The following is a 21,291-nucleotide window of genomic DNA, read 5'->3' on the forward strand; positions in this document are numbered from 1 at the left end:
TTAACTAAAATATTGTTAAAAAAAACTAATGAAAAAGATTTAGAAGATAGTTCTAGAGCATCCTGTCACCGTTAATAAGGAGTAAATATCCTATTCTTAGTTAATGCGTTCGGATAAGAACTAAGATTATGGTGACAACAAATGAAAAGAATAAAATGAAGAGTGAAGAATTGCTGGTGGAGTCATCAGTAGCAACTTGGCTCATCACTTCTGGGAGAAGAGGTTAAAGAAGTAATAATACCAACACTTCTGGGAGAAGAGGGCGCGCAGACGTTTTTTAATGAAACGTCTTCGAAAAAACAAACACACTGCAGAGCCCAACGTCTGCGCGCCCTCTTCTCAGTGCAGACAAAAGAGGTGGAGAAGTCCTTCTGAGGAAAAACAAACAGCACCTAAGTAGTTGTGTTAAGATTGGACCATTGGTTTTGCATCTTTGGTCTATTCTTCGGGTTGACCATGCTAAATATATCATTTATAAGGTACGTGCGACATTATCCATATAGATATGCATTTTTTGAACAACTAATTTAGATTACTGAGAGGTTACCCGAGCATCTCCATTCTGTGAGTATCGGAGACCACTCTCAGAAGGAAACCTACCCCCCCCCCCCCCCAATTTTTTGTCATATGTAAAACTTAAACCACTTGAGCCAGGAGTATCGAGACTACCCATATAGAATACCAGAAGTTGGAATATGTATTAGGTAATTAGGTACATGTTATATATCATACCTTTTTAAATGTAAAAAAAGGTTAGAATGGGAATTTCATCACAATATTACTTCATTGTATGTATGGTCATGCCATGTGTCCGTGTATGCATGGTCATGTCATGAATCGGCGACCTCATTTAGAGAAAGTCACTTGGACACTGCTAAAGAGCCGTTCTTTTGGTTTGGAGTGTGATTATGAGATTAAGTTAGAGATTAACAATTTTGTTGGCAAACACTCATTATGGGCTACTGGTTTTGTGGGGTGTGGGTGGGGCTGGGTGAGGAATTGGTCCCAACTTGCTAATCGATCTTATAGAAATTTAAGACAAATAAACTGTAAAATTAAAGTTACAATTTAAATTATGAAGACAGAACATATAAACTGTAAAATTAACCCAACTTCATGCTCATTTACAATCCTACTACAATTTTATATATTCTGCCAACACATGAACACATTTTAACATGCCTATTCATGTTACCTCTGTTTATATTAATCCCTCAACATAAATAACATGTTTACAATATAACTTATGGGTGACCTGTTTATAACTTTTTATTTATTTTTTGTTCTAAAATTAGACTACAATCCGCCAACACATTTGCTAACACATGTTACTCATTTAACGTGTTTATGATATATTTATTGATTTTAGTGTAATTTTAGTTAAATGAGATTTACTTGAAAGTTGAGACCAAAGAGAATATATAAATTTCGATACGTGTTAAAATGTATGAAATACACACTGTGTTGAGAGTTGAGACTAATTTTGTCATCAATACTGTTGAACGGTCGGTTTCAAGGAGCTGCACCCCTGGTTGCGGGGGTCTTTGTTGCCCAAGCAATGAGTGGCATGACGCCTACAAGGCTACAATAAATAAAGTAAATTCTCAATAGAAACCTATTAATAGACACCGAAAAATAAATCGTAAATGTTTGATTCAAGGTAACTCAATCCTTGCTAACAAAAGTCAATTAATAACTTATGACAAGATTTATGCTAATATATAGGGAAGAAACACAAATCCACCTCTCAAGGTCTAACACGTTAGTCCGAGGGGTATGGTTAAGTATTCCCCACGATGGGTTATTGAAGGAACATGAGATCTCACCCCTCCTGGGTCAGATGGATGTTCTCTTCGGTTTTGGTACACATGTGAACCCGCATCTCGATCTTCTTCTCCAGTTGCTCGAGACCTGTCATGAAAAGACCGGGGGGAGTGGAAGTGACTGCTAAAAGTAAACTCTTTTTTACAGACACAAAAATATTGGTGGAGGCCAAGAGTCCCAGAAAGGATCCCAAATGAGATATTAAGGTCCTTATATAGGTGACTCAATGACAACCATCATGAACCCTAACCTTAATGGGCCAAGCCCGGTTAGGGGTTACCTCCACAACCCCCCAGCCTATTGGGCCTTAGTTAGTAACCAAATAATATCATAATAAATATGAAACGTAATGCAATAAGTAAATGGTCGTACCGGGGGTTCGGGACCCTACCTCTACATATAGAGTTTCGGCTTATGGTATACAAGTCTCCCTGTTTAATTAATTCTTAACTAACACATCTTTTATGAAGAATTGTGTAATTTGAACTAGACACCCTAATGGTTCCCCGACTAAGGGCCGGGGTGTTTGGGATTCCTTATTTTACTTCCTTATAACTTATTTAAGGCATATGTTATAAGTTACAAAGTTGTAACTTATATCTTATACACTCATAAAATATAACTTTCTCACACCTTATAACTTACAACCCATAAATTATAAGCTATAAGGAACTAAAATAAGGAATCCCAAACACCCCCTAAATCTTTGTTCTATATTGGGTACACAAGTCTCACAATGAAAAATGCGCTCTCGTTCTTGGTTTTTTTCAAAACATCGATTAAATACGCCAGAGAAAAATCATTCAAAGCATTTACAAACTACGAAACTTACATTTAACATCTATAAATGTAGAGTTTTTTTTTTCCCGATTCACTAATTTCATCCTTTCAATCTTTAAACCCGTAGATCTAACACGTAGATTAGAAATAACAACTAGGGTTACACACAAGAGTACTACTTTTGATAATTTTGTATGAAATGTTGGTTCGAAGGGACAAGAATCTAACATGTTTGGGCGAGTGGGTGGACCTGAGGTGATACATGAAAGGAGCCATGCACGTGGTGGTGGTTCACTCTCGGTGGCTAAATATGGTTCACAATTTTTCTTTCTTTTTGTTCTAACACACCTAAAGAGATGCTCCACATCAATCAATCAAATCCCTATTTTCAAGCAATGGCTTTTTGTGGGATTATTTAGTGAACCCTCTTAATTGTTCTTCTAAGTTCAATGTAAGTACACAACAATGGGCGTTTGACCAACCAATTTTTAAAATAGTTAAGCTCTTCGACCTAGGTCGTATCTTAAATTCTTAATTATTACTTGACAGGATTTTTAACCAACAAAATTCCGTCATGCATCATAAAACCATCGGGTCGCTAGTTTTTTTAATCGTTAGAGCTTGACGGGATAATTTGTTCTGGTTTCGGACGTGATTTATTTTGACTTCAGGCGAGATTTATTTTGGCTTCCCACGAGAGTTATTTTGGCTTATGACAAGATTATTTTGGCTTCTGAGAAGATTTTTTTGTCCAAGTGGCAAAATTGGTTGGTTTAAAATCTCGTTGACTAATTGTTAAAAGGTGACCAGGTCGACAAGTTTTGGGATGAGCATTATGGGTCTTGATTCGAGCCGAGGGTCTCACCGGAAGCAGACTTTCTATTCCTAGGGGGTAGAGGTAAGACTGTCTACATCTTACCCTCCTCGGACCCTACCAGTTTTGCTATTGGTGGGATTTACTGAGTACGAAGATTATGATGATGATGATGATGATGATGATGATGATGGGTCTTGATTGGTCAAATAAACATGTTGTTGATAACCGAGATAGGCCGGGAAATCCCTCTTCGTAGACAGATGGCAACTTAGCTTCTATGTAAGGAAAGGAATGCTTGTGCCCAATCAAACACAACAATCATGAAAAGCACATGAATGAAGACCTAAAGCTGAATTGCTAAAGGAACATTTTTCCGTAGTTAAAGCGTGTACGCGTTTCAAGATTTTTTCTTACTCCTAGCAGGGTCGGCCCTTAGGTCAGCAAACACAAGCACGGGCTTTAGGCTCACACTTAATTAAGGCCTCAAAATAAAATAAAACATTATCGATGAGGCAGAGTAAAATCAAAATTTTGTATTGGTCTAGTGGTAAAACATGTGTGTTGCTTAGTTGGAGGTCACGAGTTCGAGATTTTTTTTTAATACACAATTGTCATGAAATAACCACAAAATCTTATTTTGATTTACGACTTCAAAATCGTTGAGCCGGCCTTGACTCTTGATAAAGCATGATCAGTCAAATAGACATGTTGATCATTTTCTCTTTCAAGTGAGGTATATGCATGTGTGTTCCCGTGATAAAACACAAACTCAAAAAGAAAAACTCAGTCACAGGGCATGATTCAATGATTATTATACATATGTAGCTTATAATGAACAAATGATTACACATATTGCTTACTTTATCGACTTCTGAATATATAAGAGAAAAAACTAGACATAAGGCCTGGTTTGGCAAAAATTTTTCCTGTATTTTCTTTTTATATTCTCTCTATTTTAAAATAAAAAATGAAATATGAAATAGAGAATTCAATGTGAATGGTCTTGCCTTTATAGGTGAATGAAGGCTCAATAATTTATTTCTGATAGAGAAATAGAGAATATCTATCACGTGCTTCTGACCCATTTTATTAATTTTAACACAGCATAGTTTTTGGCCATGTGTAGCCAACACCTTAAACTTTAGGGAACACAAAGGAGAATAAGTATCATGTTATGCCTTCCTATCTAATTGTTTAGTTATTCTTGTATTCATGATACACTTCATGGAATTCGAAATGACCGTTGGCATGAAATTTATTATTCTAGGTGTCACTTCTAAATTAGAATATCTGAATATGTAAGTTGTAACATTAAATATGATAAAAGTGAACTAAATTAGTAAATTGTGATAACTACCATGGTTCACAATTATTATAACATGTGCATGGAAGGCGATTACAATGCAGTAACTTTCAAAGTTTTTACTTTTTAGGCAACGGTTTTAATTGACACAATATTATGTGCATGTGCGTTGCAAACGGTCTAGGTTTCGAGATTGCTACAAGGGCCAGTGCCCTTTAATCGAAAAGAGTGTTCCACACTCTTGATCCTTACATTTATTTTGATGCATGTAAGACCATCCTCAATACTAAATATCTAAATTCATGTCATATCACCATTCTTATTTCTCACTCATTCTCTTAACACACACACACTTTTTCATTTTCCCTCGTTCTATCTTATAACATCACAAATGCACGTACTTATCTAAACATTTTTCTACCTTCTCTCTTTCCCAACTTATAATCTTTCATGTCACAAATATGCCCTAAATTCATTGCATTGAGTTCGGTCTAAGTGTGTTGATATACCGCGTGTTTGCAATCTTATTGCATCGATACTAATTAAAACATCATTTTATAATTTGTTTAAAGACTAATATTAAAGATACTTGGAATAAAAAAGTTGTAAAAGCTTATTTTTGTTCAAATATGAATGACTTATTTGAAATTTTTTGTTTATTCGTGTGGAATAAAATTAGCATTAAAAAAAAACTTTATATGCAACTTTTACAATAGAAAATTGAGTGTCCTTGTATGTTTTAAGAGCATGACACCCACAAAATTATAAATGACTTGGTTTTATAATTTCAAAAAGGTTAATGATACACCTTTTTGCATGTTTGTCTTCTATTTTAAGATAAATTCATCAGTGATTTATAAATCGATGATCTATACTCTATAGTAAAGAAAAAAAATAAAGAAATTAAAATATATAATAAATAATATATTAATAAATTTACCAAAAAAATGTATAGCTAGAATATATAAATCTAATTTAAAATGTAAGGAAAAAGTTATCCATATATATATAATAAAATACATAATATATAAAACTAGATTCTCAAATTATCCATATATAGATGAACAAGTTCAATCTTTTTCATATCATTTTCGAATAGTAAAATGATAATAATAAATATAATGTGGTCCTTTTCATCCCTCCGACATTGTTCATATCATTTACTTATACCACAATAAGTCAATAATATATTAAATGCAATTGTGAATCAATTTCCTCCCAAATATCAAATGTGACCCCAAGTAGCTCTAGTCCATATATGCAAGCACCTAAGCCAAAAAGCCATCTGTTTCTTCTCTCTTTCACCACTTATTTTGATCAACCAAGAAACATATACCCATATTTTGATTCTGATTGTGATTAAACCTTGTTCAAGAATGAGTCAGTGTGTTCCTAGTTGGAACGTCGAAGATGATCACTCGAATGCTAGCCATACTGGCCATCTGAAAGCTTCGTTACCTAACTCTATGTCTTCCAATCTTGATGTTCCCATGTATGTAATTACGCTCTCTCTTTCTCTCACTCGCTCGTGTACAAAGAGTTGTTTTTTTTCTATATATATTATGTTAATATTGTGTTATGATGACGATAAGACCATCTCGAATTATGTTAATATCATGTTATAATTATAACAATAAGAATATCTCCAACTCGGTTTTAGTTTTCTCTTAATATATTTATGCGGAGAGAATTGATAACTTGTATACCATATTTATTCGTTACTTGAAACCATGTTAAATTTAGAAATTCGGTAAAATGATAAAAGTACATCATGCTTTTATTTTAAAAACATTACTTATAAATTTTTTGTAAAGTTTTTATTTCTTTAATACACTACTTTAAGTTATATAACTATTTGTTAGTATTTTGCTAATAACGTATTTGGTTTAATAAAAAAATATAGTTTTGTTTGGTATAAAAACAATTTAATTATATAAAATCAGTATAAAAGGTATTAATACTGTGAAAATTAAGAATTTGTAAGAGCTTCTGTAGTAATAAATAAATAAATAATGTTCTAATAACAGTGAACAACATTATGTTTCATTGGTGTGTTGAGTGTTTTAACAAATATGAGAGGAAGAGTAGAAGAATTTGTGTAAAATAGTTGGTTACATTTTTATGATATAAAGGGGTTAAGCATTTTTTTTCCTTAAATGTTCCCACAAGGGCTACATGACTGTTGTTCTTCGGCTTCAACATCAGGTTCACGAACCATTTTTTGTACCCAAAAATCGAACCCGAGTCACTTGAAGCCGTGTTCTCAAAGTACGCAATCAACCCGAATTCACTACCATATGTTGCATGATTTGAAATTCAAATGTTTTTTGCAATACTAGAAGAGTGTCCGCGCAATGCAGCGGGGAATACGGACCTTGGTAATTACATTATAGATTTATGGGTGTTCGTCGTTTCGTTTGTAACTGTGAAACCATGGTATAAGTAGGTTCATAGTTCTAATTTTAAACTCATTTTAATATCGAAGTACAAACGAAACGGAACTAACCATTGTTAATGGTTTGATTTTGTTGGGTAATTTTCAACGGTTTAGTTTCAATTTTTGGTGACCAAAAACCGTTAATAATGGTCTGGCTCATGGTTTAATTTAAGACCATTAAAACCGGACGGCAAACGGTTATATGTAAAATTTTATTTTTTTTAACTGAAAAGAAACTATGACAAGATCATAATCAAATTAAAGAGAATTAAATGCTCGTTTTTATGGTGCAATTTAAAAAAATAATATTAACGTATGAAAAGGTTATAACCGTTTAAAAATCATGGGGATATTTGGGTTAAAAATGAAATTATAAAGAATAAATAGTTAAAAGATAAAATAAAAAAATTAAAGTTATAACTATTTCTTAAATTTGCAAAAATATTCTTAAAGTTAAAGGAACAATCTTGTAACTAATTTGAAGAAAATGAAACACACATGAGATTTAACGTTAAAATGACCACTTTGCCCTCATTTTAGGTTGTATCATGTGCTTGAAATTTTGTAAATCCCTTAAAATTCACCGTCTTAATTTTCCCATCTCTCCCTCATTATATATAGTATAGATTATCTTAATACTATATTATGATAATTAATTATAATTTTTTTCTTGTAGAGTGGATTATGAAGTGGCGGAATTAACATGGAAAAATGGTCAACTAGCCATGCACGGGTTAGGTCCACCGCGCGTGGTGTACAAAACCAACACCACTAAGTACTCGTGGGATAAGCCACAGGCAACCGGAACCCTAGAAACCATAGTCAATCAAGCCGGCCTCCAACGCCACGGCAAATTGCATAATGATCTCTTTGGTTCCGAAGAGTTGGTTCCATGGCTGGACCACCGCGGCTCTGCTCTTGTAGCTGGTAGCGTTAGTGCATCAGCCACCATGACTATGGACGCGTTGGTGCCAAGCTCTGGCACCAAAGCGTTGGTGTCAGGGGATAATGGTTGCTCCACACGTGTGGGATCATGTAGTACTAACCGGTCGGGTGTTGGGGACCGTGTGGTGGGTTATGGTGGTGGCAATGTGGCAGTGCGTGAGTGGAGCAGCTGTCGGGACCAGAGTGTAAGTGGGAGTGGAAGCGGAAGTGAGAGTAGTCGGCAGTTGACCGCAGAAATGCGAAAAAGGGAATTGGGTGTCAAAGGGTTCACGTCTACTTCAACGGGGTCGCCGGATGATACTACCTCGGGGAAATCCACAAAGTCGACGTCTCCCAATGAACATGACTCTGTTTGTCACAGTAAGCCTCAGGTATACGCTAATACGCATTCTCAATGGGACAACTATATACATATCGGCTGACATCTAATCCCACACCATTTCAAATAGCCATCCACATAGAGATTGGATGACTGTTTTGACCAAAAAAAATTAAAAGTTTAATTGTCTATGGTAATACCAATTGTCCAGATATTGACCAAACGGTAATTCCAACCAACAATTTTCAAAGTTTCATTTATTTGTTTATTTTTGTCAAAATGACTATCTGAATGTTTTGTGGACGACTTTTATTGGTGTGAAATCAAATGAAGACGGTGTTGCTATATCATGATCCTTTTAAATACTGTTAACAATATTTGATGGAATTTTATATAGTTAAATAACATAAAATAATTGTAAATGAAAAAAGTATATAACAAAGTATAGAAAGTAAAAAATGGCAATACTAAATTTTTTTCCACCTATTCACCGTATGTTTAAAATGAAACTAGACACCACAGCAGTTAATTAAGATTTTTAAGATAATTTTTCCTTATCTAACACAATTATTTATTTAAAAGATGGTACCAGAGGAAAAGAAGAAAGGAAAAGGGAAATCTTCAATTCCGATTAAAAGAAGTAGAGCGGCTGCAATTCATAATCTGTCTGAGCGGGTAATTTTAATTATATAAAGTTGTTCTTAGTTTTAGTTTTAATAATAAAATTAATTATATATTTGTTAATTAGTATTCATTTTTCTATTATATATTGGTGTGTGACGAACTTTATAAATCAATCATTTTAGAGACGAAGAGACAAGATCAATCAGAAAATGAAGACTCTACAAAAGCTTGTTCCAAATGCTAACAAGGTATATTTTTCGCTATCCGAAAAATGAATATTTGTGACCGTAGTAGTAAATTTTTTTAACATCTTTTGTGGCATTTTTATATCACACTATTTCATTTGATATCACACTATCAACCCGACCATCCACTAAACACTAAGACGGCCTAGACCAAATAAGTCAAATTTTAAAAATCGTTGGTTAAGACAGTCGTTTGAACAATATCCATATGGTCATTATAACCATAGGAGGTCAAACTTTGAAAAACTTTTGACAGAATGGTCGTCTGTTAATTATTTAGACAATCCTTCTGACCATAAACAGTCAAACTTTAAAATTTTTTGATCAAAATGGTTGTTCGACGGTGTGTGTATAACTGATCCCGTTATCCATAATGTTTATATTTATAATTTCAGACGGATAAAGCGTCAATGTTAGATGAAGTGATAGAATATCTAAAATAGTTACAAGCTCATGTTCACATGATAGGAAGAATGAGCATGTCACCTATGATGATGCCATTAGCCATGCAACAACAACAACTTCAAATGGCCATGATGAACCACATGGGTATGGGAATGGGAATTGGCATGAGTCCCATGGGAATGGCAATGCCTGGAGTCATGGACTTAAACGCCATCGCTAGCAACCGCCCCAACATTCCCGGAATGCCACCAGTCTTCCACCCCTCCGCCTTTATGCCACCCATGCCGGCTTCATGGGATATGCAAGCGTCCACGGGAGACCGAGTTCCAAACCATAATGATCCCATGGCTGCCTTCCTTGCATGCCAATCACAGGTATGTAGTTAAAAAAATATTAAAAGACTGTTTATTGTTAATAAAACACTCTTAGTAAGATACTTAGACATGAATCAGGTAGGTAGTAACATGTTTTAATTTATAATGGTTGTTATTTCTTAAATTTTGTGTTTTTTTTTAATTTAAAAATTTTAATTAGTTAATATTAAAAAAAATGTCTATACAAGGATCATAAGTCTATATGAATCGTACAGACTTATACTACTTGTATAGGACTATATATGCGTGACACGGAAACATGTACGGACACAAAACTGACAAAAATAGTCCATATACGACTCGTATTGGTCTCAAATGGTCCACCATGGTGTCCAAATATTGCATGCATAAAACAATACTTAGCTAAATTAAACATGTTGGTTGCAGCCGATGACAATGGAAGGCTATAGTAGAATGGCTGCTTTGTTTCAGCAGATGCAGAATCAATCTGGCTACTCTGTTCTCAAGAATCTAAACTGTTATGGGTGGTTTATATATTATTATTTTGATAAAGTGCAAGGTTAATTTTAGGTTAATGTAATGTGTGTATATGTTGTTAACTATTAAATATGGTACTCAAAGGTAATGAATATATTATCTAGGGTTTATTTAATCTATTCAAGTGTTATCAAGAATAATTAATGTTTGTGTAAAATACATATTACATGAATAAAATTAGTGCAATATGTATCTGGTGTACAATACAAATTTTTAGAAGTTATACATTTCCAAATGACTTCATACATGCCAACACTCATTACCCCTCTCATCTGTTTTACCATACCATGTCTCCTCAGTCCGAATTGACGGACTTCAACCTGTCGTTCATTCTACATCCCACTATGTGATAGCAACTACATCAGACTCTTTCCCCCGAGGTTTGAATCCATGTGGCTGCAACAGACACGAGGAAAGGCAAACTCCACCGTCGTGGATAAAAGTTTTTGATGGATGGGTCCTTGGAATCAAACTAGAAGCAGACGCCAACTGGATCCAATGGTTAATTTTACTAAAAACAAATAAATAATAAACAAATCAATAACCATCTTCATGACTCCATCAGTGAATTTGTCAAATAATATAATAATAAACACCCTCCAATGGTCACATTAAATGAAAAAAATTAATACAAAATTATAAATTTTCTACAAATACACACTCAAACGTACTTCAAACTCACACATAATTTTTTTTGTTCTCTAAAATGACTCATATAAACTTTAAAAAAGAGCTCTAGTGAAGATGAAACTCTGCAATCTCTGTCTCCTCCTTTTGTTTAGCGATGTTTAATTTTTATTTATGTTATTTCTATTGTATAATGTGTTAACATTTTAACTATTTTGTGTTTAAATAATAATGTTATCAAAAGTATTATACTTATATATGAAATATAAAAAATAGATATGTTATGAAAAGTAGTTAAATTTAAATTATTTGTAGGAGTAGGTTATGATGTGGCAGTTTGTGAAAGTTTGTTGTTGTGGGAAAATGCGAGGTTTTTAAGTAAAGTTTGAAATATGATGTGGCATTAATGTGACGATTTGTGAAAGTTTGTTGTTATGGTGGATCCTCTTATATCATATCTTCCAATTCTGTCTTGGTTGTTCCAGTCACGTATCCATCTAAGCAACAAAATACTAAGTGTGAATATAAATATTTAAAGTAGCATACACTCTCTTGGTGAATTAAAAAGAACTTTTAAGTTCAAATATAGAAAACAATGAATTGTAAGTTGTAACATACATTTTTTTTTGGTCATGTACATACTTTATATATAAGGCTTAAAAATAGTGAATTTATCAAAATAGAAGGCAAACGGATAACAATCTGCACCATTAAGGCATTAACTCCTTTTGAATCGTAAAATCCAGTTTGTTTTAAAAAGCACATTAGGTGATCTTGGAGATATAACATCACTTGTTGAACTCAGCTAAATAACTTCACAACCTAACACGCGAGAAAACCAAAAATATAAAAAACAAAATGAATAAATACATGTTGATTGTTAAAATAACGCACCTTCTCATGTTTTAAAACAACTTGACTGACTATGAAAACATTTCAAAATTCCCAAAACAGTAGCAGCTTTACTGACTCTGAAACCGATAAATTTTTAAAAAACATGTTTTTAACTTTTAATTAAATTTCCAAGTGTAAATAAGGAAATCCAAAAAACAAAAATATAAAAAATTCAAAGCGAACTCTTTCCTTTTTTGTCAACTCCCCTCACCAAACCATTTCAAAATTCCCCAACACAAAACCTCCAATTTCTCATACCAAATTTCCCCATTTCAAAACCCTAATTCTTTCAATCAATCAATTACCCCAAATTCACTCTTAATTCATGGAATCAAAACGCCAATTAATCGATTCCTTAACATCCCACATCTCCCTCTACAACACCCACTTACCAATTTCATCATCATCTTCATCTTCACCAAACCCTAACCCTAGATCGTCAATTCTCAATTGGTTCAAATCACTCACGATTCGTCAACGGCAATCTCATTTAACAATCGTAGACAAATCTTTTACTCAATTACTAATCCAATTGCAGTTTAAGCTCAAAACCAATGGAATTGGATCGTTTATTGTGTTACCTGATATACCCAGTTCACAATCACACCCTAATATCCCAAGCTTCTGTTTTCGGAAGTCCCGCGGGTTGTTATCGAGAGTCGGCACTGATTCGCCGCCCGAGAAGCGGATTCGGGAGTCCGTTAGAATGTTCGGGTCGAAAGACGGTGAGGATTTTGGTAGTGGTAGTAAAGTTAGTTGTAGTTGTTTGGATTCGGTTACGGTTAGTTACGAGTTTGTTGAGAATGTGGATGAGTTTGTTGCGGAGATGGACGCGGTGTCGAACGGGGAGTTTTTGAGAGGGGAGGAGAGTGTGGTGTTGGGGTCGGTGGATTGGGCGGAGTTGAATTGGTTGAATGGGAAAGGTTATTATAGTTTGGAGGCGTTTGTGGCGAATAAGTTGGAGTTGGCTTTGCGGTTGGCGTGGTTGAATGTGAATGTTGGGAAGAAGAGAGGGGTGAAGGTGAAGGAGAAGTCGGTTTGTGCGGTGGCGGGTGTGGCGGCGAATGCGTATTGGAGGAAGGTAGGGTGTGTGGATTGGTGGGTGAAGTTGGATGAGCAAGTAAAGAAGAAGGTTTTTAGAATAATATTGGGGAAAGCTGCGAGATTGTTGGTATGTGTCTGTTAATCTTTTGTTGATATTAGTTGTAAGTTGTAACACTAAAAAACCGGTTTTTATTTGCTAAGATTGATTTATGTTTGTACATATAAGTAGGTTGGAACTTACTGACTTGTAAACGAACCGAACGAACACAAATGGAGCATGTTCGTAAAATTTTAACCAAGCGAATGTTTTTTTTTTGTTCGTGAAGAAAATGACATTTTCGTTTTTGTTTGTGTTTGGTCGTTAATAGTGTAAACAAATGGTTCACGAAAGAACATAACTGAGCGTCTGAGCTAAAATTAGTTGAAAGTAAATGTGAACAGCAATGTGTTGAGCCTAGAAAATTATTAAAACCAGACTAAATTGTAATGTGCCTATAAAATATAAATTAATATATCAACAATTATAACAAATGAACTTAAAAAAAAAGTAAAATGAATGGAAACGAATTTAAACACAATCGTTCACGAACATAAATGAACGAAAGAGGCACGTGTTCATGTTTGTTTGTTTATTAAACAAACAAACATAAACAAAATTGCCGTCAAACGGTTCACTAAACATTTGGTTCGTTTACAGATCTAGAACTTAGGGTAAGTTGGGGGTAAAATGGTAAATCAAGGATTTGATATATATATTTTTTGGAATATTCAGACTCGTGACATTTTATATGGAAGTAGTGGTATGGAGGATGAGTTGCAGGCCACTTGTGGGAGAGATAAACAACCTTCTAAATACAATCATCCTAGCTGGCATCAAGAAACCGTTGATACCTTTAAAGGAAAAGACTTTGAATCAGGGATGACTCTTTTTACTACTCCGTCTAACAAATTATCTTCAATAGCCCATACGTTTAATAGCCTGCTAGTTGTTTGCGAGATTTCAACAATGTTACTAGCGTTTAACCATGGTCAGTTTAATGAGGAACAACTGTTTTTTAGCTCGTTAGAGGCCGTTAGTACGGTTTCTGACCGTGTGTTAAGGAGATTGCGAGGCTTGCTCATGGTTGTTTCACTTGATTTCACAAAACTTGAGCTTCTTGAAGATCATAGCTCAACCAAACCCGTGAAGAAACCGAAACCGAAACCGAAACCAAAACCTGTTTCTGGTAAGAAAGGAAAATCACGTGATGTGAAAAAAATAAATCCCGTTCAAATATCTGAAAAGAGTAGTTCGACTTCAGACACGGCTACTAAGGTGAACTTTCTTTAGCTGTATACGTGTATTTATGTTTTAGTTAGATGTAGACGGATCGACTTGGGTTATGTTAAATCACTAACGGGTTAATGGGCTTCAAACTTTTCAGGACAAGGGGGGTAAATCCGAGATTCAAGAAATGGATTATAAACAAGAAAGCGGGCCCACATCGGTAGAAATGGTTGTGCTTTTTGTATGTGATTTATGTTTTAAATGTTGCATAATGTTGAACGTTTTTTAACTCGTTGATTAATATCAGGAGCACGTTGAAGAAGTAACTAACACGCCAGTCCAAACCACCTCAAAGAAGAATAAGAGAGCAAGAAAGAAGCATAAGAAAGACGGCATCAATAACCAACTCAAAAATATCATTTCCCAAACTACCCCTGTGGAAGTGTCTGATATTAATCATATTACCACCGATTGTGCGAGTGTTGTCGACAACAATCCAGTAGAGTGTGATAATAATATTATTGAAAGTCAAGATGTTGACGAGATCATCAATGAGCAAGTAAAGGAAATGGATACACAATCTTCAGTTACTAACAAGGAAAAAATGGAACCAAATCCGGTAGTCGTTCATGATAATGGGCCCGTGAACTTTTCGGGGAACCCAAAACCGCCAAATGAGCGGCCCGTTGCATCACCTCAATTGTCATTTGTCCACCAATTGGGCTTTGTGCACACAGTCGGGCTTTGTACACGATAACCACTTGGTCAGAGAAGATGATTTAGCAGTTTCCGGGTTGGACTATAGTCAATATTTTGGTGGTGGTGTGATGTATTGGGACTCTTACGATCACCCGGTGGCTAGTTTTTCAAGACCACCGTCTCTGAGCTCGGATGACAGCTCGTGGGCTTGGCAGGAAGCTGATATGAACCGAACCGTTGATGATATGGTTGCGTTTTCGTCTTCTTATAGTACAAACGGGTTGACATCACCATCCGCGACGTCATTCTGCTCGCCTTTTGACCCGATTGGTTACGTTTTACCCAGTGAGGTATCCGGGAAAATGAAGGAATTATCTGAAGAAAACGTTCCGGTTTCTTTAGCCAATTTTCCAGGTGATATCGAAGCGAAAACCAGTGATTTATTCCCGTATCCGATTTTACGACCAATTATTATTCCAAATATTGATCGATCACGGGAGTTTAAACGTAACTTTGAACATAAAAGCCCGTGTGTTCCTCCAAGCAGACGGGAAGAACCTCGAATTAAGCGACCACCGTCACCTGTTGTGCTTTGCGTTCCACCGGTTCCCGATTCGCGAAAACAACGCGGGTTTCCGACCGTTCGATCCGGTAGCTCGAGCCCGAGGCAGTGGGGTGTGAAAGGGTGGTTTCATGGAGAAAAAAAGAGCCTTTCGGCCCATCAGTTAAGTCAAACTTTACCCGGAGCTTTATTGCAGGACCGTTTGATTGCTATCTCACAATTAACGCGTGATCAAGATTCGCATCCAGATTTATCGATCCCACTTGATAAATCATCGCTCGATTCTTCGACTCGGAAATCATCACTTCCCGTTATGCACGGTTTACTAAACGATGAAATTGACTCGTTTTGTAAACAGGTGGCGGGAGTAAACATGGCTAGAAAACCGTATATTAACTGAGCGGTTAAACGGGTTGCCCGCTCGCTTCAAGTCTTATGGCCTCGGTCCCGAACAAACATTTTTGGTTCGAACGCGACTGGTTTATCGCTTCCAACAAGTGATGTCGATCTTGTGGTTTGTCTTCCACCCGTTAGAAACTTAGAACCGATAAAAGAAGAGGGAATCTTGGAGGGTAGAAACGGAATTAAGAAACTTGTCTTCAACATGCTGCTAGGTATCTTGCTAATCAAGAATGGGTCAAAATCGATTCGTTAAAAATCGTCGAAAATACCGCTATTCCCATTATTATGCTCGTCGTCGAGGTTCCTCGTGATGTCATCGTGTCGGTTGACCCGGAAATTTCTGGAAAACACACGGACGTGCAGTCGATCCGAATCGATATTAGTTTTAAATCCTCGTCACACACCGGGTTACAAACCACCGAGCTCGTTAAACAGCTAACCGGACAGTTTCCCGCAGCTACACCGCTCGCGTTAGTTTTGAAACAGTTTTTAGCCGACCGATCTCTCGATCAGTCTTATTCGGGTGGGTTGAGTTCATATTGTTTAATATTATTAATCACACGGTTTCTTCAACACGAGCATCATTACGGACGGTTGATAAGTCAGAACTTTGGTGGTTTACTGATGGACTTCTTTTATTTCTTCGGGAACGTTTTTGATCCACGTCAGATGCGGATATCTGTACAGGGAAGCGGGGTGTATATAAATCGGGAACGGGGGTATAGTATTGACCCGATTTATATCGATGATCCTTTGTTTCCTGCAAATAACGTTGGCAGGAATTGTTTTAGGATTCATCAGTGTATAAAGGCGTTTGCGGATGCTTATTCTACTTTGGAAGATCAACTCGATAACTGTGAATCGAGTAACGGGTCGTTATCGGTTAAATTACTCCCTTTGATCATTCCTAGTATTGCTCCTTTGTAGATATGATCGTACAGCGCGAATTTGATGATAATTGCGAGAAAAGTTGACTGGTCAGAAAGTCAACGGGTGGCACTCGGAGTCTTCTGATGGAAAGACGAGACAATGGATCGGGCTGAGCCTGTTTACACAATACGGGCCGGGCTGGGCCAGGTTGGGTTGGGTTGACCGCTAGTAATCGCGGGTTCTATTTGTTGGCTGTAGGCTCTATATAAGTACAAATGGCGGGCCCCACGAACCACCCGATGCTCTCTTCTCCCCACAGACCGTGACCAGTTTGTCTCTCCTCCACTCTCGAAGCGTTTAACAGGAGACGAGTTTTCTATAGTTATATAAAGTGTGTTGATAAAAAGAGTTGTAGCCATAGCTAAAAATATAAAATGTCACACAAATCTTTATTATTTAAAAGATTGTGTATGTTGTTTTACATAATCTATATTAAATTGTTTTGACCAGTTTTGTGTTCTTTTGCACACTAGCAAAATGAAAGTATGAAACTTAGTGTGTTTAACGTTTTATCTGTTTGTCTTCTTCGTTATTTTTTATGTAACCATTTTTTTATGTAAATATTATTGTTTGTTTTTTCTGTGAAATATTTCCCACGTCCCAATTTTTGGTATTTTACCTCTTTTATATCGGAGATCCTTTCGGAGATTCCTAAGAATTGGTCGTTTCTAGTCTAGACATTGTGTCACTCTTACTTTAAAGCAATTGCTAATTTTAAAGAAAAAAATAAACTAATTTATTGTTATGATTAGCAAACTAACAGAGATAATGTAAATAGATCAAATAACCGTATTATCGTTTCTATGAATGTAAATTATATTAGTTGTGCTCGAGTTTGACTCGTTTAACTTTAAAAGCTCCAGAACGAGCTCAACTTGTGTGCAGTATTTCAAACTTGAAGTCGAGCTTATTTAGTACTTATTCGTTATTTAATTATTTTATTTATTTATACCATATAAGATATTTTGTGCATATTTTCTAAACATAATGCGTACAGTTAAGTTGTTTTGAAGCACGTAACATTATTGGTATATATCTTTAGACGAACTTGATTTTTTTTGTTAAATGGATATTAACTAGAATACCTTTAGGCTAAAAGAAAACAAAATAAGATATATTATTTAATTATATTTCATTAATCTATAATATTAAATATAATGTAAATATATATTATATATTTAACACATTAAGTAATATACATATTAGGCCCGTTTAAACTAGCGAGCCAACTCAAACTTGATATATGAAGCTTGATCTCGTTTATCAAAAGTGCTCCAATATAAGCTCAAAATCGACCCTAGCTTGTTTAAACTTAGCTCATTTTAAACATTTAGCAAGTCGATGTTAAATAATTCAAAACCAAAAAGTCATGCATTACCACATTTACTATGGAAACCAAACCAGTAATATAAACCAATGTAGTAATTTTGTTTCGCATTCATATTGATTTAACACAATAATAAAAGAGAAATGGCACATGTCATTTTTAAGATTAAAAGAAAGTCATTCTAGTCTTAGTTGGATAGATAGAAGTGAAAATTAGGTTCAAAACTTGACACGAGAGTAAATTATTCTTTATAATAATAGCTTAACAGTAGAGATAGATGGGTGAGTATAGGGTGTGAAAAACAAAAAGAAAGTAAAAACTTTGGTTTGTGTGGATGTATTATTTTATTACCAAAACAATGATAATGCATGGTGTTGGTCTAAAGCATGAGTATTACTAGTGGAATATGCCAAAATATCCCTTCACTTTTTCTCTAATCACGACTTCATACACGCCAAGCATATGCCCTCTAAATATTCTAACTCTTTCTTGCTAATAAATTTCCACAAATTTCATCTTTTTCATCATAAATTTTGATAGTTGTGATGTGGGTATTTTAGATTTTGTGTCCCCTAACAATACCCAGGTTTCAAATTTACGGTTTTGTAATCAAGAAAACCGGAAAATGAAATTCGGTAAGAGATTGAAGCAACATGTTCAAGAAACTTTACCAGAGTGGCGTGATATGTACTTAAATTACAAGGGGTTAAAGAAACATGTGAAGTTGATATCTTCGTCGTTGGAGTGTGAGATATCTGAAGATGAGTTTGTTTATCTTTTGGACAATGAGGTCGAGAAGTTTAATGCGTTTTTCATGGAACAAGAAGAAGATTTCATTATACGTCACGAGGTAAAAGTATCCATTTTTTTTGGTCTCGCATATCTATTACCATAAAATCTAAGTTGATATAGAATGTTTTCCCTATATTTTGATAATAAGAACTTCAAAAATATTTGTATGCCTTTGTCTTAGTTAGTGCGGTAACATCATTTTGTTAAATACAATACCCTATCATGTCGTATATAAAAGTTAATCGACCAATAAAACAACTTTATCTTGACAAAAAAGATGACTTTATCTTGAAAACTGTTTTGTCTTGTATAGTTGTCTCATATCTTACTTATTAAGTTTGTATATCTTTTTTGCAATATGATCATAAGTCTAATGTGGTTTCCAAGGAACAAGAACTAGATTTCTCTATATGTTATAAGATATAGTGAAATTTTTAGTGTTTTTCTCATATATGGATTAGCATGAATCCTAGTTGATATAGTGTTTTCCCTCATATTTGGAGTAATAAGGACTTCAAAAAATATTCTGTTTGTTTCCTCTTACATCAGCAAACTTTTGTTAATTACAATAATATAGTGTCAAAAGAATCAATTTTCTTTTTTAATAACTGCTTTTTCTTGTATTGTTGTCTCAAATCCTACTTACACTGACAATCCATTGTCACATGTTGAAGTCTTTTGTACTATATTTTATCCGATTTTTTTTTGAAAACCGTGATGAGCGATCATCTTGTTGACTAAGTCAACGGCACACGATTTCAAGCATAATTGTTTTTCTTAGTTTATTTGATATTTTTTTTCATGAAACATGTAGGAGATGCAATAAAAAATAAAAAGGATTATTATGAATGAACCATCATCACAAGAAGAGTATGATACGTATGAACAAGAGATGTCAAAAATTAAGAAAGACATCGTTGACTTCCATGGTGAAATGGTTCTTTTAGTCAACTATAGTAACATCAATTACACCGGTAAGTCAAACTAGAAAAAGTCAACCTATTTTATTAGTCAACAAAAATTATTAGAATTCAAAGATCCAATCTTTCTAAATAAATTAACAAGCTTTATAAACCTTGACTTTTTGGTGTAGGAGTGACAAAGATTCTAAAGAAATATGATAAACTAACCGGAGGATTTTTTGAGTTTACCATTCATCCAAAAGGTCATGGAGCAACCTTTTTTCACCACGGAGCTCGTTTCTAAGCTCGTGAAAGAATGTGAAACCACCATCGGTGAGCTTTTTCCTGCGATGGTGGCAGCAGAGGAGATGACAAAGGCGGCAGGCATGGTGGCAGGAGAAGGGATTTTTAGAAACACCATAGAAGCCTTGTTGACAATGAAAGAGATTAGAAAAGGGAGCTCAACTCATAGTCATTTCTCCCTCCCGACTCTAAATTTACGTGACATTGAGCTTATACGATCCTTTCAGTTCAGCTCACCTATACCTATCATTTAACTTAAAGTTGTTAGTTCGGATTTGGATATCGATACTTTCAACTCAATTTATTTGTGTCGGTTTTAACTATGTATTTCCTATCACATTACATGTATGATGTATCCATTATGATTTTTTTTTCTTCTTGAAAGCGTTTATCTAGTTACAATCATCAAAGTCATACTATTATGCTTATATACATATACATACTACATTACATGTATCATGAAAAGATATGACAAAATAATCGTCCTATGGACCACACCTTTCAACATATTGCAACTTTTGGGGATATTATAATATTCTTGACTTGCAATTTTTTAACGGATTGATAACTTAAACTAGAAAGTGAAGACTTGTTTTTACCGGTGTTAATTTTTGTATAATATTTTGTATTTCTAATTAATTTTAAAACGTCTCAAATTTTAATGTTCTTTTAGTATTTTATAACTTTAAAATTATTACAACATTTTTCATATTTTAAATTGTTTCTATCAATGAATCCTAAACGATTAACCTTAAAACACTCGTAGTAGACATATGTAGGGATGAAAAATGATAATTTGAAGGGAAAGCGGGAACAAGAATATTTCGGATGCATATCGAGACTAGTTTTATATATTTTTGTTCATGTTTGGGATGTAACTGGTATAAGACGATACTCACATGTTTACTTATATCGCTGAATATACTAATATATTTCACAAGTTTAAAAATATAATAAATATTATGTTGAAA

General features: G+C 34.7%; 3 pseudogenes across 3 annotated transcripts; all 3 read left to right on the forward strand.

Annotated features, from left to right (window-relative positions):
• The first annotated feature begins 5,867 nt into the window (after nucleotides 1-5,867).
• Nucleotides 5,868-10,660, forward strand: LOC143554236 (transcription factor UNE10-like; annotated as a pseudogene). The gene is made up of 6 exons (XR_013138974.1): nucleotides 5,868-6,216; nucleotides 7,838-8,477; nucleotides 9,008-9,100; nucleotides 9,232-9,297; nucleotides 9,690-10,073; nucleotides 10,461-10,660. The product of XR_013138974.1 is annotated as a transcription factor UNE10-like (transcript).
• Nucleotides 10,661-12,335: 1,675 nt separating this feature from the next.
• On the forward strand, nucleotides 12,336-17,437 carry LOC143554237 (uncharacterized; annotated as a pseudogene). Its single transcript, XR_013138975.1, has 4 exons — nucleotides 12,336-13,263; nucleotides 13,909-14,451; nucleotides 14,561-14,644; nucleotides 14,711-17,437. The product of XR_013138975.1 is annotated as an uncharacterized LOC143554237 (transcript).
• A 1,207-nt stretch (nucleotides 17,438-18,644) lies between these two features.
• LOC143554224 (SPX domain-containing protein 3-like) lies at nucleotides 18,645-20,621 on the forward strand (annotated as a pseudogene). Its single transcript, XR_013138968.1, has 3 exons — nucleotides 18,645-19,173; nucleotides 19,930-20,089; nucleotides 20,209-20,621. The product of XR_013138968.1 is annotated as an SPX domain-containing protein 3-like (transcript).
• Nucleotides 20,622-21,291: the final 670 nt, after the last annotated feature.

The sequence above is a fragment of the Bidens hawaiensis genome, unplaced genomic scaffold (assembly GCF_021521415.1).
Source record: "Bidens hawaiensis isolate Kalapana, Puna unplaced genomic scaffold, B.hawaiensis_p1.1 tig00017568_1, whole genome shotgun sequence".
In the NCBI taxonomy this organism is placed as follows: domain Eukaryota; kingdom Viridiplantae; phylum Streptophyta; class Magnoliopsida; order Asterales; family Asteraceae; genus Bidens; species Bidens hawaiensis.